Here is a 15,685-nt window from a genome sequence, read left to right on the forward strand (position 1 = left end):
ATCATAGAAATTCTACATTCCCATTCCTCAGCAGTTAAAAATTGGATCTTGCCAGGTATGATGGCTCACTCCTATAATCCTAGAACTTTGGGAGGCTGACGCAGGAGGATCGCTTGGGGCCAGAAGTTCAAGACCAGCCTGGGCAACATAATGAGATGCCATCTCAATAAAATAAAATAAAATAGTTAGGCATGGTGGCATGCACCTGTAGTCCCACCTACATGGGAGGATTGCTTGATCCCAGGAGTCTGAGGCTGCACACTAGCCTGGGCAATAGAACAAGACCCTGTCTCTTAAAAAAAAAAAAAAAAAGATCTTATTTACTATATTGCACTCGGATAGTTATTCTGGATTATCCTTTCCCCATGCCCCATACCTCTAGTATATACTCAAATAAAGCTATTCTTTCTGAAATAATTATCTTTTATGCAGAAATGAAGAGAGCAGAGAGTAAAACCTCCTGATGTCCATTGCAATGGCTAGACCAGCAACATTGTCTTAAGCCCAAAACAGTAGGCAGCATCCAGAATGATAGGCTTGTGGTGTTCCCAATCACATCCTGAACAAAAGCCCTTGTTTTATCACACCACAAACATTTTCACAAGTGTGCATCTTCCCCTGGAACAGATACAGCCACTACCTGGAACAAGATGAGGATAACCTATCAAATAAACACACAGTCACTGCTTGGGCCTGGAGCCCCAATTCTTAATGGCTTAAAACGAAGGAGTGTCAAACTCAACTATCTGCTGGAACTAGACTGGGTGTGAGGCAGGAGGGAGTGGGGGATGCCGCATAAAGTTAAAGAACCCAGGCCTTATTTAAAGGGATCAGATGCTACTCAGTCTGAATCATTCCGGATAGCGAATGTTTCAAAGAACCCTCCCCTTTTAAAAATTCTTAGCAACAAAAAATTCAACTGTTTATAATACTGTGCGGACCAACACTGCCTTAGACAAATATAACATCCAAAGGAATAGATTGGGCCCATGAGCTTACTGCCCCTGCTTCATGATATCCTAACTAAAAGTAAGCTAAGAGAACAATTCTATCTTTAGGGGAAATACTGGGGTTGGGTGCCTTCCCATGGATTTGTAAATCTAACTCATGTCATCCCCTTCGAAAGGAATGACCTGCTCTGTCCACTGCCCCCTGTTTTTACCTATCAATATTTTACCCACATGTGTCAGTCAGAACAGGGTAGTTGCTATAATAAACAACCCCAGCATCTCAGTGACCTGATAAAGGTTTATTTCTCATTCACACAAAGGCCAATGTCATCCTCCTAGTTGAGTGAGTCTCCTGTAAGCAGTAAACTTGGGGATTTAGGGTCCTTCCAACATGTGGTTCTACCCTCCCAAGTCCTCCACTTCTAGACATGTGGACAAAAGAGAGAAAATAAAGGATCATGTGGAATATTTCATGGCTGGACCTGAGAGTGGCCTTCACAGCTTTCATCCACATTGGCCAGCACTCAGCCACCTGATCTCAGCCAGGTGCGACAATTCTGGGAAATGCGGTCTTCCCAGTTCCCCAGGAGGAAAGTATCAAGTTAGTTTTCACAGGCCAGCTTAAAAACCTCACTGATCCAAGAACACTCTCTGATAATGCTAATTAGAAATACGCTTGCCCTTCCATTCAATTAATATATGTTTAAAATACACCTGCAAGTCATATTGTTGGCCCTAGAGACAAAATGATAAGATGACCTCCATATCTTTCGGGAGCTGTTGTTTCAGTAGGGAGGCAGGCATTCAAACAACTCTATGATAATATGATGGGAGCTTTAATGGACTACTAAATACAGTGGGGGCAGATTTGAAGAAATGCTCTTTAACCATGTGGAGCTTGACACTTTGTTGATTGTGTGCACATCTTGTCTTGTTACTGTATCATAGGATCCTTAAGTACATAGATCATACTCTATTTATCTTTGTATCCTCCCTATTACCAGACATCTAGGGGTTCCCATAAACATTTGTCAAATTGATGAATGAATGAGTTTCTGATGAAAAGGGAATAAACACAGACTCACCATTTGAGAAGAAAATAATTAGTCTGTCAGCTTTTAATAGTTTAAACTTTTGGTACATGAGATAATATAATATTCTTTTGAATTCTTTTCTTTCTGATGCCTCGAAATGTCTATGGTGGCTCATTCTATGATTTCCAAATAGATTATCTTCAAATAATTCACAACATTTAGCCCTAAATTACAGTTTCCTGAGTGTGTAACAAGTGGTGATTTCATTTAAGCAACATGCTGTATCATTTATCTGGGCTAAAGTGGATCAGATTAAGTTTCAAGGCAATTATGTCATATTTTTGGTGAGTATAGTCATTATTAGCTTAGGAACTCTTTAAAGGAAGTCAGTTTCAAATGTCTTCTGCCTATTATTAAATTTACTACATAATTAATTTATAAATATAATGACTTAGATGGTCTGATAATAAAGTTAAAATTAACTAGGCGGTCCCTTCTTTGTGTTGTTGAACGTATTCAATAAAAGCAAAAGAAATCTCAGTTTCTAAACTATGAACCAGAGGCCATCCTCCTGCTTAGTTCAGAGTCGACTAATCTGTTGTTTGCTAAATAAGTCTTATTCTAACAGCAATACTAGAAGGAAATGAGTTTCCACCATTTATCATCAAGTTTCAAAGTGGATATTCAAACTCCTGTCGGGAATGTGGGGGAGAAAACGTTTAGGAATGCAGTATTATATATCACTCACTCATGAGAAATGACTCCTTGTTTGCCAGCCTAGGAATCAAACTTGGAGCCATTTATGTCAACAAAAGACTGGGGTATGTGTATGTTTTCACAGATGGATGGAAAGTGAATGTAAACCAAAGACAATGGGGTCTTTGCCTGAAAACCTGCCTTTATGCTTATCATGCAGTGAAAACACCTTTTTTTTCTGGAGCGCCCTGAACTTTGTCTATTTAGTCTGGGCCTTTTTGATATATTGCTTCACATTTTGGGGGTATCTGCTTTGGCTGTGTGGCTCTCTATCTAGATTTGAAAGTTATTTGTTCCACTTGTTCTTTCTCTCCTTCATCATACCTGGTGGATTAGGCAGTCAGCAGACAAACTAGCACCCAGGTTCTGTTCACCTGCACACCTGCTTTAATGCATTTAGCATTCAGTTGGCACCAGATTCTAGACAACCTTGCCCTCCAATGATCTGAAGTCTACTTTTTTCTTTTATGGAATATTTTAAAATATCAGTGTGTGTGGGTCTTGTCTTCATAATTAAATTCTAGGCTCCATAAAACAGGAACTCTTCACTGTATTTCTTCCGGACTTAAGACAGCAGCAAGGAAACAGGAAGTGCTAAATAAGTATTTGTTGGAGATGGTATACCCAAATATACAATGGTATATGTATGAATGCATTATTGGGGTTAAATCTGGTAAATCTGGGGTCTGGGATTCAAAATCCTGGACCCATGAAGTAGAATAGGAAAAAAAAATTTTTTATTTTTCACTAACTACTAACTGAAATTTATATGTCCTTCAATGATGAAGGTAGTCCTTGAACTCCAAAAGTTAACAGCAGTGCCTGAAACTTGGCCTCCCATGGAAATCTCAGGTATTTTTGTGTCACACTCCACTTGCGGATATCTTAGAAGTCTCATTTGTGTTCCTAACTGCTTCAAAAGTATGCTAGCTATTAAAACTTCAACTAAATTTTATTCATGTGCTAATCATGACGCATATTTTAACATCTGACAAGTTTTTAAAATATCTATGCCTATTTTTTTAAGAAGCATATTTTAGTATAAATCATTTTCTTTATAATCCTATATATTGTATTGTATTCATTTGGAAACACTACTATGTGAACAGTCCATAGCACCACCAAACTGCCAGAGAGCCAGCGACATGATTGATGGTTGAGAGCCACTGCTTCAGATCTCACTGGCACATAAGCTAGTTTTAGGAGGCTGCTTTGGAGTCCAGTGAACTGGTTTTAGAACCCAGGATTTTCATTTTACTGACTGTGTGACTTTAGGCAAATGACATTTCCCCTTTATGATGACCCGAGGTCTTTTCCAGCTGTGAATTCTGTGATACTTGTTTTCAGACATGTTAAAATATGCCTTACATCAAACTCAATAATTTTATTAAGCACTTGAACACAAAAAAAAGTAAAAAAGATTCACAATATAAATAAGTTTTTAAATGGTTTAGATAAATCCTTGGCTAATAGATCTATTATGGATCAACTAAAGTCAGCCTAGGAGGAAAGGAACCTTGTATGCACACCCAACATTTAAGGTTACTGGACAATGAGACAGCTGTCCCCATGCACAACAGGGGCCATTTCAATACATACTGGAACATCTCTCAATGATAACCAACAGCTTTTCCATGGACATTCAGTGTAGTTAAGGAGAAAATTAGCCATATTTTCCTTCAGTGCCTTTGATTAAACTCTGATGATGTTTTCTGAAAAGGAACATCAAAAACTAGGACCTCTGGAGACAGACATGTTGTAATTATTGTTACAAATACTTAGCATTTTTATCATCATCATTAATTACATTTCTCCTTTAAGGGTTTATCATAATCTCCAAGCCTGCTATTTGTTCATTTGTTCATAATTATCCATGAGTAAGCAATTTGTTCTGTGTTCTCAGAAATTGATTGTTTAATGTTTGGTTCATTTTTAAAAATTGTTTCACAAGGGAGATTCAAAAAAGTTGTGTTTTTCTTCCTTTTTCTTCTGGTATTAAGGATACTTCTGATGTCTTTAATTATCCTGGATTCTCACTCCATCCATCCCCTACACACGAATGTAATGGGGGCTTTCAGAAACACAATTGTGGGATTTTTATAAAATTCAGCACATCAATCTAGGAAAAGAACATTCAATGGTAAGACAGCTATCATCTTGTTATATTAATATATTTTTGCATAAAGTCCTCACTTTCTCATATAAATTATTCCAGTCTTATTTGACCTTTGTTGTCTAGGCTGTCTATCATTGACAAAGCAGAACTGACCACTTGCTTCAATTCCGTATCAAAGTTTATTTTCCTTCACCTCCCTCTGCCCCCAGTTCAATGCTGAAAAGGAGCCAGGGGAGAAAGAAGTAGCAGATCAAAATAGAAAATACCTACTTTGTGCTCAAATGACAATAAAATATCCATAATGGCGTGTGTTCAAACCTCTGTATCTCCAAAGAGTCGAGCAACATGGTTAGTATATTAACCTATTAGGGTTAGCCGATTCTAATCAGGTTCAGTGTCTGGGCAGGGCCCTCTGTTTTTTGTGCTAGCAGTTTCCTGTGAAGCCAGACTATTTAGTGGATTCAGCACTGTTCATTTTGTGTGAAAGCCCATATTCTTCTCTTCATACTTTTCAAAGATGTGCTTTTCTCATTGTAAGCCCAGGTCATAAGATGATGCCTCAAGTGCATTACGAAACATTTATTATTCTGAGAGACTCAGGTGATGAAAACTCTGTGTGGTTGGTGTGTGATTCCTTAAATGAGTTGTCATTTATGACAATGACTTTATTTATAAGGCACTGTTCCTAAGGGAATATGAGTTTTTTGACCTTGAAATACATGTAGCCAATCTGCTTGGCAATTTGTAATTGTCCCCCCTAAAATAGTAAGAACTTACTCTTGCTCTTTTTTTGGAACCATATTCAGCCTTGGGCAGTAAACTATAACTCAGCTAAAGTTACATAAACCTTGAAGGGAGATAAATTTCACCACTGTTGATTGGTAAATGTCACAGACATCAGTGCTATTTATCAAACATTTCCAGTTTCCTGCCATTTAGCCCAAAGATAAGATTTTAATTTCCTATCCCCTTTAGGGTTCAGCATGGTCATATGGCTGGATTTGGCCAATGACATGTGGGTAACAGTGATATATTTCACTTCTGAGTGAAGGGATTGAGAGCTAATCCATGATTTATCATGCCACCTTTTTCATAAGGTAATAATGAAAGCACCTAGCCAACTTGGAGCCTCCATCAGGCTGAGTCCCTGCGTGACTACCATGAACAGGGCAGAAACCAGGACTTATTATTTTTTTTTTTCCATGACCAACATAGTGCTTGGCATATTATTAAAATTCTAGAAATACGTATAAGTGTATGGGGGTATATATGTATGTGTGTAAATATATATGTGTATGTGTATATGTATGTACACGCACATACACAGAGAGAGAAAGAGAGAAGCTGAATAATTTTTCTGAGAATCAACCGGAACTCGGGCAATCTAGCATGAAAAATTTCACTCGTGGCTATGTTTGTTTCCCTTGGTTTCACTTGGTTAACTCAGCATGTTTTATAATAACATCATAACTGCTATTATTGACTTTATTCTAAAATAGGCTATTACAATTTCTGAGTAACTACTTTAAGCTAGTGTGTCCCTCCTTTTTGATGCCTCCCTGGCTGTACTTCGGTCAGGCTGGAATATGAGAATTCAGTAGGTGAGGGAAAATATATAAAGAGAAATATAAAAATATCCTGGTGTTCAAGAAATAACTTAAGTACTTATATCTTGAGGAGAAAATACAGATCCTCTCACCCAGCGCATTAGTCATGTAGGTATAATAAATGAGAAAGATGGAATTCAGGGGACCTGAGATCATTACAGGGGTATCTCACCGAGATGATTTTTTTTTTCCAACGGTAGAACCTCCTGGCCTGATCCTATTGAAGAAGAAGAGATAAATTGCTCTCTTTTGAAGGTGCATTAACCTTAGGTTCATTTAATGAATTACCTCTCCCAGTGCACTAACAGATACCCTGGGGCCTGAGATGAAAAATGGCCTCTCTTCTCACTGAGAGGCTCAAATACATACTACTTCCTTCTTTCTCTTCAGCTTGTTTTGACTTTCATTCTTTATCCTCTTGTGATGTATATTTAACATATAACTATAATGTACTCTCAGTTTAAAAATAAAAATGGGAAATCTATCCCCTAACAAGGGCAGTATGTGTTTCTTATTTTAAATAGATTCTCTTAACTTAATTTCTTGATTTTCTTAACCTCATTTTCTCCTCTGGCATCTTATGTTGCAAGCTACCTGCCATTCATGATTCTCCAAGACACCTTAAGGAAAGGAGTGCTGGGTGATAATACAGTAGGTGCTGCAAGGATGTGAGACGTGTAGTTAAATGGCTCAGCAGATGAGCTCAGTGCTCATCCCATATTCATAGTCCCCTCAGTAGAGGCCATTCAACTGAATGCTCTTCCTCTTCCTCCTCTGTAGAATTACCTCTCGAGCATCATTGGATCGTGCATTCGTTTAGAAAATATGTATAGGTAGTCATCAGTCTTTGAGTTCCTCTGAAATCAGAGCCTGAGATAAGAATCTGGGACTATTTTAAAGCATAGATTTCATTATTCAGGTATTATGAGGCCAACAGGTCAGGAGGTAACCAGCATTGCAAAGATAGTTTGTTACTCACAGTTCCTAAGAAGAGGGGGCAGCCATGCCCTGTGGGGCCACACAGGATAGCACCAGGCCCAGTCAGGAGGCAAAAGGAGTGAGGGGAAAGGGTGCACAGGAGGCCTTAGAGTGGTTTCTGCAGGAAAAGCCAGGCAAGGCAGGATACGCAGGTTTAGAATTGGCATTTAGGGACCATCTCTAGTGGTCTGGTACCTTGCCCTGGGATAATTATGGGAAAGAACTATTGACCCCTCATGTTTAAGAGTCATATAGTTCAGAGTATGCGGTCTGGATGGGTTGGTTTGGATATGAAAAGCATGCTCCCCAGGGCTCATTTGCTATCTCTAAGAACTGACTAACCCTGATAGAGGCCATCCCTCCTTGGTCAGCAAGGCCGCAATGCCAAATTATCAAAAATATAGAAAACTGTATACATAGTTAATCCAGGGCACATATAGTTTATTTGGGAAGTGATCCCCAGAAAACAAAAATGAAGAAGTGGGGAGAGTGAGACAGTGAAGCCTGGGGCTCATTTCCACTGAGGTTCCTCTGGGCAACTATGTAGAATGCACCTCAGAATTGTCCCTACAGAGAACAGGAGGCGGAAGTATTTATTCACTGACTCCCAGCCCCCAGTGGTTGAGGGTTGTCTGCAGGGACATTCACATCTATGCACTTCTGGGATGAGCTCACACTTACAGGCTGTGCATAAGGCTTCAGAGAAAGCCCTGAGATAGAAGATTTGATTGCCCTGAAGGCATTTGAGGTGGGAAGCCATTAGGATGCCAGGAACAGTTCACCTCTTGACTGCAGTTATAGTGAAGAGGTGGGCCAAAGGGTGTGGCATGGGGCAGCCAAAACTGTGTGCTGCAGCACAAGTCCCCCAACCCAGCCCCTCACTGAGGAACATCAAAGAAGCCTGCTCTTTGAGATGTAAACCATAAGATGATCAACACAAAAGGGGTCAGAGCAGCCACATACAAAGTCACCTTAAACAACAAATGAATCCCAGGCTGCAGGGCATAAGCCATTCCACCTGCCTAAAGAAAAAAACCCTCTGCCAATCAGAAATATTTTCTGTCGGCTATGAAAACAGAGAAAGAAAAAAATAAATGTGATAAATGTTATTATGCCTTTCTGAGCATTGCACAGGGAAGATAAAACCCCGACTCAAGGATTAGGCAGGAGGTAGGGATATCTTCATTTTGAAGGTGAAATTTTGCCTGATTCATGAAGCATTTAAGTTATATAACAACAACCAAATCATCAAAAATTTAGAAAAGTACACATATGTGTGTATATATATATATAGAGAGAGAGAGAGAGAGAGTTAATACATATATACAACTTTATATAGTTAAATAAATTATATAACTATATGTGCCCTCTATTAACTATGTATCAATCTATCTATCTATCTATCTATCTATCTATCTATCTATCTATCTAAAACTCTCTCTCTCTCCATATATATTAGTTTATTTGGGAATTGGTCCCAGAAAATATTAATCCTCTCTTCCCTTTCCTTCCCACCTTTCTCATTCTTCCCCTTTTCCGTCTCCTCTGTCTTCACTCCTTCCTCTCCGCCTCTTCCTTTCTGTTCATAACTCTCATTGTTTGTACATGTAACTTGGATCACCTTCTGGGTTGGCTTTCCAACACTGCCAGCAAGCCATAACATCAAGACAGTAGCTCTCTGTCAATTACATTTTAATTCACAACCTTTTCATAATTTTCACAAGAACAAGTACAACGGAACATCAAATCTTTCAAATCAAACTGTTGTTCCTTTCTAGTTGGATTTACATTAAAATTGTACTGTGAGAGTGATGTAGACCTTTAACAGGCAAATGAACTAGAAGAGATAGGCAAAAAGTGAGGCAAACGTGCTCCTACCAGCACCACCTCTGCCACCTCATATGTCCACACACCTGGGCTTCAAGCTAAGAAGCCTCCAGTGCCAGGCATCCTGCTAATAATCAGGGATCCCATTATCACTGAGCCATAAACTAAATTATTAGTGACATACATCCTGGATTACTCTGTCTGTATCTCACTCCATACATTCAGACACTGACACTTAATTATGTTGTTCCACAGTAGATCAAGTTTTACAGCAGCAACAAAGATTAAAACTGTTTTATATTGGGGACATTTAGAGGATAAACAGCAGAGGGTTCTAGGAGAGAACTATAGTCAGCTTTGTGGCCATCTGGGAGAAAACCATTCAAGTGCTATTAATATTTAAAAACCTTTTAGATTTTTATAGTTTGCAATGTTCCTAACAAACTGATCTCTAACTCCGCAGTGAATTTTTGGTGTCAAAACACACTGCTAAGCTATTTCTGAGTCTTTATTAACAGAGACAGAGCTGTCAGCTTTGTGCTGTCCTGGTGGCCTGGTTGAAAGTTGGTGTCATTGAAGAAGCAAATCTGAGTTTTCGATTGTGCATGAGAATACGTCCACTGGTCATCAGCGGGCTCTAGGTCTGCATGTTTGTGTAGTTACCTCCCATCTTCTTTCTCTTCTCTCTCCTTTATTCTTTTTCTTTACTTCTTTATCTTGTTTTCTTATAAGTTTTCTGAGTCTATAGAAATATGTATTAGAGTATTACTTTAAAAGAAGTTCTTCCAAAATCTATATCAAATTAACTTGGCAGAAAGAGCCATAGTTGCTTCTTCCCAAATAGCTCTTTCTGCTTGAACTGTAGTATAGTATCAAGACAGACTTCAGAGAAAAGAATGGTAGCTAACATACAGTTGATAGAACTGGGAGATGCTTGGAAGGCTGAGGTGGGAGGATGACGTGAGGCCAGGAGTTTGAGACTAGCCTGGGCAACATAGCAAGACCCCATGCCTACAAATATAAAAATAAAAAACTTAGCCAAGTGTAGTGGCACACACCTGTAGTCCCAGCTACTTGAGAGGCTGAGGTGGGAGGAACTCTTGAGCCTAGAAGTTTGAGACTGCAGTGAGCCCTATCACTGCACTCTAGCCAGCCTGAGTGACAGAACAAAACCCTGACTCAAGGAAAGAAAGAAAGAAATGGGAGATGAATGATGAATAAATAGCCTGCCATCTTGCACGCTGGCTCCCACCCTCATCCTCTCATTTCCCCAGCCCCGCTGTCACTCCTTCATTCTCCTACTCTCACAGCCCTCTCTTGGTGGTTATGTCCAAAGGAGCGGGTGAGAAAATCTCCAATCTGGTGTCTATAGTAAAAAGCAGCATCAGGTATTGGCAAAATCACCAGATTAGTAATGAGATGACGGTTGCTGAATCTTTCCATGCTTCAATTGGGGGAGAAAATTGTTTATACTGTGAGTTTAAAAGAAATCAGTCAGGTAGGCCAGGTGTGGTGGCTCACACCTGTAATCCCAGCACTTTGGGAAGCCGAGGCAGGCAGATCACCTGAGGTCAGGAGTTCAAGACCAGCCTGGCAAACATAGTGAAACCCTGTCTCTACCAAATATACAAAAATTAGCCAGGCATGATGGTGGGTGCCTGTAATCCCTGCTACTTGGGAGGCTGAGGCAGGAGAATCGCTTGAACCCAGGAGGCAGAGGTTACAGTGAGCTGAGATTGAGCCACTGAACTTCAGCCTGGGTGACAGAGCGACACTCTGTCTCAAAAAAAAAAAAAAGCTTCTTCCAGAAATCCGTCAGGTAAAGCTAGATAATAAAGGGAAGGAAAAGAATTGTATCAACCATACAGTGTTAAATCAGAGTTTATTAGTGTTGTTATGGATGACCTTGATTACATGATTTCATGCATGCTTTAACTGATTCTTATTTGTGTAACATTATTTTTAATCTTCTACTTTGAAAACTTCTAGACTTACAGAAGGGTTGTAAAAATAATGCAAATAATTCTAGTACACCCTTCACTGATTTCTCAGTGAAATCTATCTTTACCATGTTTTTTAATCATTCCATAACATCAATAATATGTATATATTATTAACTCCTCAATAATTTGAGGTAACTTGCAGAGTTGGTGCTCTTTACCCTTAAATATTTTAGAGAATATTTCTTAAAGCACTTATATTACATAATGACAGTACCATGAAATTAACATTGATTAAATGCTATTATCTAACCTTTAGATCTTAGTATTCCTTATTTTTTTCACTAATTTCTGTTACAGTGGAAGGAAGAAAAACACTTTTCTAGTCCAGGATCCACTCCAGAGTTACTGTTTGCATTTAGCTGTCATGTTCTTCCAGCCTCGTGGTTCCTAATCCTTTTTTCTTTCATAATCTTGAAATTTTTAACAGTATAGGCAAATTATTTGGTAAGAAGTCTTTCAGTTTTAACTTTTGTGGTATTAAAGAATCGTTTTCTAAGCAATGGGGAAAGGATTCCCTATTTAATAAGTGGTGCTGGGAGAACTGGCTAGCCATATGCAGAAAATTTAAAGTGGACCCCTTCTTTACATCTTATACAAAAATTAACTCAATATTGATTAAAGACTTAAATGTAAAACCCAAAACTGTGAAATCCCTAGAAGAAAACCTAGGTGATACCATTCAGGACATAGGCATAGGCAAAGATTTTGTGGCAAAAACACCAGAAGCAATTTCAGCAAAAGCAAAAATTGACAAATGGGGTCTAATTAAACTAAAGAGCTTCTGCACAGCAAAAGAAAATATGATCAGAGTGAACAGACAACCTGCAGAATGGAAGAAAATTTTTGCAATTTATCCATATGACAAAGTTCTAATATCCAGATTCTATAAGAAACTTAAACAAATTTACAAGAAATAAAACAACTCCATTAAAAAGTGGGCAAAGGACATGAACAGACACCTCTCAAAAGAAGACATACTTGCAGCCAAAAAACATATGAAAAAAAAGTTCAACATGACTGGTCATTAGAAAAATGCAAATCAAAACCACAGTGAGATACCATCTGATGCCAGTCAGAATGGTCATTGTTAAAAAGTCAAAAAACAACAGATGTTGGTAAGGTTGCAGAGAAAAAGGAACGCTGTTACACTGTTGGTGGGAGTATAAATTAGTTCAACCATTGTGGAAGACAGTGTGGCGATCCTTTAAAGATTAGATGCAGAAATACCATTTGACCGAGCAAACCCATTACTGGATATATACCCAAAGGAATGTAAATTATTCTATTATAAAGATACATGCATGCATATGTTCATTGCATCACTATTCACAACAGCAAAGATATGGAATCAACCCAAATGGCCATCAATGATAGACTGTATAAAGAAAATGTGGTACATATACACCATGGAATATGACACAGCCATAAAAAGGAACGAGATCTTGTCTGTTGCAGGGATATAGATGGAGCTGGAAACTGTTATCTTCAACAAACTAATGCAAGAACAGAAAACCAAACACTTCATGTTCTCACTTATAAGTGGGAGCTGAATGATGAAAACACATGGACACACGGGGGAACGACACACACTGGGGCCCTTAAGAGTGGAGCAGGGAAAGGGAGAGCATCAGGAGGAATAGCTAATGGATGCCGAGTTTAATAGCTAGGTGATTAGGTGATTGAATGATCTGTGCAGCAAAACCATCATCGCACATGTTTACCTATGTAACAAACCTGCATATCCTGCATGTGTACCCCTGAACTTAAAATAGAAGTTGAAGATTAAAAAGTGAAAAAAAAAAGAATTGATTTCAAAAAAACTAAAAATATAACATAAAAATATAACAAGAACATACAACAAATGCATTATTTAATTCATTAATTAATAAGGAAACTAGTAAGATGTTAAAATCAGTCTTAAGGAGCATTTGAGGAGCTAAGATATATGGCAATTTTACCCGAGATGTTAGAATAAGATTTCTGGCTTAGATACAAAATTGGTGAATGTCTTAGAGGACCATAAACCATAATCCTTGGGATCATACCTTCCATTGAAAAGAAATAATTTGCATCTCTACTGGACAAAAATCTATGGGTTAACGTCTGCATTCTAAGAGTTGTAAAGTAGTCCAATCAGTAGTAAGCCAAGCCAAACACTACTCTGCAAAAACACTTTCACCTGTTCCAAGTTTTGGATATGTTTTTGACAGTGGTTTTTAAATTATGTTTCATTGTTGGCCAGGACTGAGCAGAGGGAAAACTGTGAAGAAGGTACGATGTGTACTTGAAATCAGGAAGTACCCACTTCAGCCACCCCATAATATTTCTCTACCCCTCCCTTCTGCCTTGAAGTGCCTGAGTCTTATCCATACCAGATATGCCACTATCCGAGAAGCAGATGACAGGCTCAGGCCTTACCAGGGATGCACTTGCCGCATTTTGGAAAGACTACATAAAAAGCCTTTAAAAATTGGAGCCCTTTGGGCCTCAGGTATCCAAAGAGCACATTTTTTGGAAACTCAACACTCAGGAAGGTCGCATAGAGCCAGTTTATGCAGGTGAGTATTTTGCTCACTCTTATAAGGTCCTTATAAGGTCCTCTTCATGTCTGGTTTCGTTCTCCTTTGCATGCCCTGGTGAGTTCCCCTGTTCCCCATATATGAGTGACTCTTTTTTAAGGTACCTTTAATCTTTTCTTCATTTAGTTTGTCAGTTAACCATGAAGGGCTTTTTGCTCAAAGTTTGGTTTCAATGTTCATCATAAAAATGACATCCCAAAGGAGAAAATTTACTTTTCTATATTTTACACAAAAAGAGAATACTAGTAAATATTGCTAATAATTAAAAAAGTATATATATATGTGTGTTTTCATAGTTTTATAGATTTTTAAACATTGAATGATATTCTTAGCGTTTTAAACAGATTATATCTCATTATTGTGTGTTACCATTAGGCAACAATGAAATGTTTAAAATATTTTTAAAGTATTGTATTTTAGTTGTATCGAGAGATATAAGCCTTTCTTAATTTAGGGGAACAGGAATAAGACTACCCACTAGACAATTGAATCTCTGGCCTACAGCCAAATTTTACAGAGTTTAGATTTAATGCTTATCACTTTTTTTAAGTGAGTATTCTTTTTAATTTCCCTAAGTGCCCCAAAATAGTTTTTTGATATTTACTTTTTCTGTGATTATTTTGAGAAGTTTCCAATCTTTATTTTATTTTACTTTATTTTTGAGACAGGGTCTTTCTCTATTGCCCAGGCTGGAGTGCAGTGGCATGATCATGGCTTATTGCAGCCTCTGCCTTCTGGGCTCAAGTAATCCTCCCATCTCACCCTCCTGAGTAGCTGGGACTAGAGGTGCACACCATCACATCTGGCTAATTTTTATATTTTTTGTAGAGACGGGTTTTTGCCATGTTGCCCAGCCTGGTCTTGAACTCCTGGACTCAAGCAATTTTCCTGCCTTGGCCTGGCCTCCTTTTTTTTGAGACGGAGTCTTGCTCTGTCACCCAGGCTGGAGTGCAATGGTTCAGTCTCAGCTTACTGTAAACTCCACCTCCCGGGTTCAAGCGATTCTCCTGCTTCAGCCTCCTGAGTAGCTGAGACTACAGGCGTGTACCACCACACCGGCTAATTTTTGTATTTTCAGTAGAGACGGGGTTTCACTATGTTGGCCAGACAGGTCTCAAACTCCTGACCTCGTGATCCACCCGCCTCAGCCTCCCAGAGTGCTTGAATTACAGGCGTGAGCCAACGCACCCAGCCTCTCAGCCTCCTTAAGTGCTGGGATTACAAGGTGTGAGCCACTGTGCCTGGCCAGAAGTTTCCAATTTTTAAAAGTTAAGGTAGTTCTTAATTTTCTAATTATAAGCATTGCAAACGCGTCAGTTCTAAGTGAATATGTTTATTAGAAGGCATAATAAAAAGCAAAAATTCGTCATAAATTTACTGCTCAGAGATAATTATTGCTTACATTTGACACTTGGCATTTTTCTTATTTTTTATACCTATTTATTTACATTTGTATACTAGAGATCACTGGATGTACAACTGAGCGTCTTCATGTTTTCAATAAAATACTATATCATTAGTATTATCCTGTGTAAACTTTCTCATAATTATTATTTAATAATGGTATAATATTCCTTTGGGTTAATGGACCATAATTCATTTCACTGCTCCCTTGTGGTTGGCAGTTTATTTTTTCCCAATTTTCTCTTTTGTATAGAATCCTGTGAGGGCAATTTTTATGAACCCCACAATTTACATTTACAAAGTTATTTCCGTAGAAGAGACTCCGTAGAGTGTAGCAATCTGCTGGGAACTAGAAGCATATCAAAGGCTCTTGACATGTGACCCCACCAGTGCTTAGGTGTGCTTATCTCATGGCCTCCTGACTGGGTTCG

The 15,685-nt window shown here is 38.6% G+C and overlaps 1 protein-coding gene across 11 annotated transcripts in view; it reads left to right on the top strand.

The window, feature by feature from the left end:
* MACROD2 (mono-ADP ribosylhydrolase 2) overlaps positions 1-15,685 on the top strand; it is a 2,047,165-nt gene that overhangs the window by 1,178,087 nt on the left and 853,393 nt on the right. For 2 of the 11 annotated variants that reach the window (XM_063803025.1, XM_054674858.2), the window contains exon 1: positions 13,636-13,829. The exons of the other annotated variants lie outside the window; for them this stretch is intronic. The gene's annotated coding sequence lies outside the window, so the exon portion shown is untranslated. Of the gene's footprint in view, positions 1-13,635; positions 13,830-15,685 lie in introns of those variants that run through there. 11 annotated transcript variants of the gene reach the window in all.

This window comes from Pan troglodytes, chromosome 21, assembly GCF_028858775.2.
Source record: "Pan troglodytes isolate AG18354 chromosome 21, NHGRI_mPanTro3-v2.0_pri, whole genome shotgun sequence".
NCBI lineage: Eukaryota > Metazoa > Chordata > Mammalia > Primates > Hominidae > Pan > Pan troglodytes.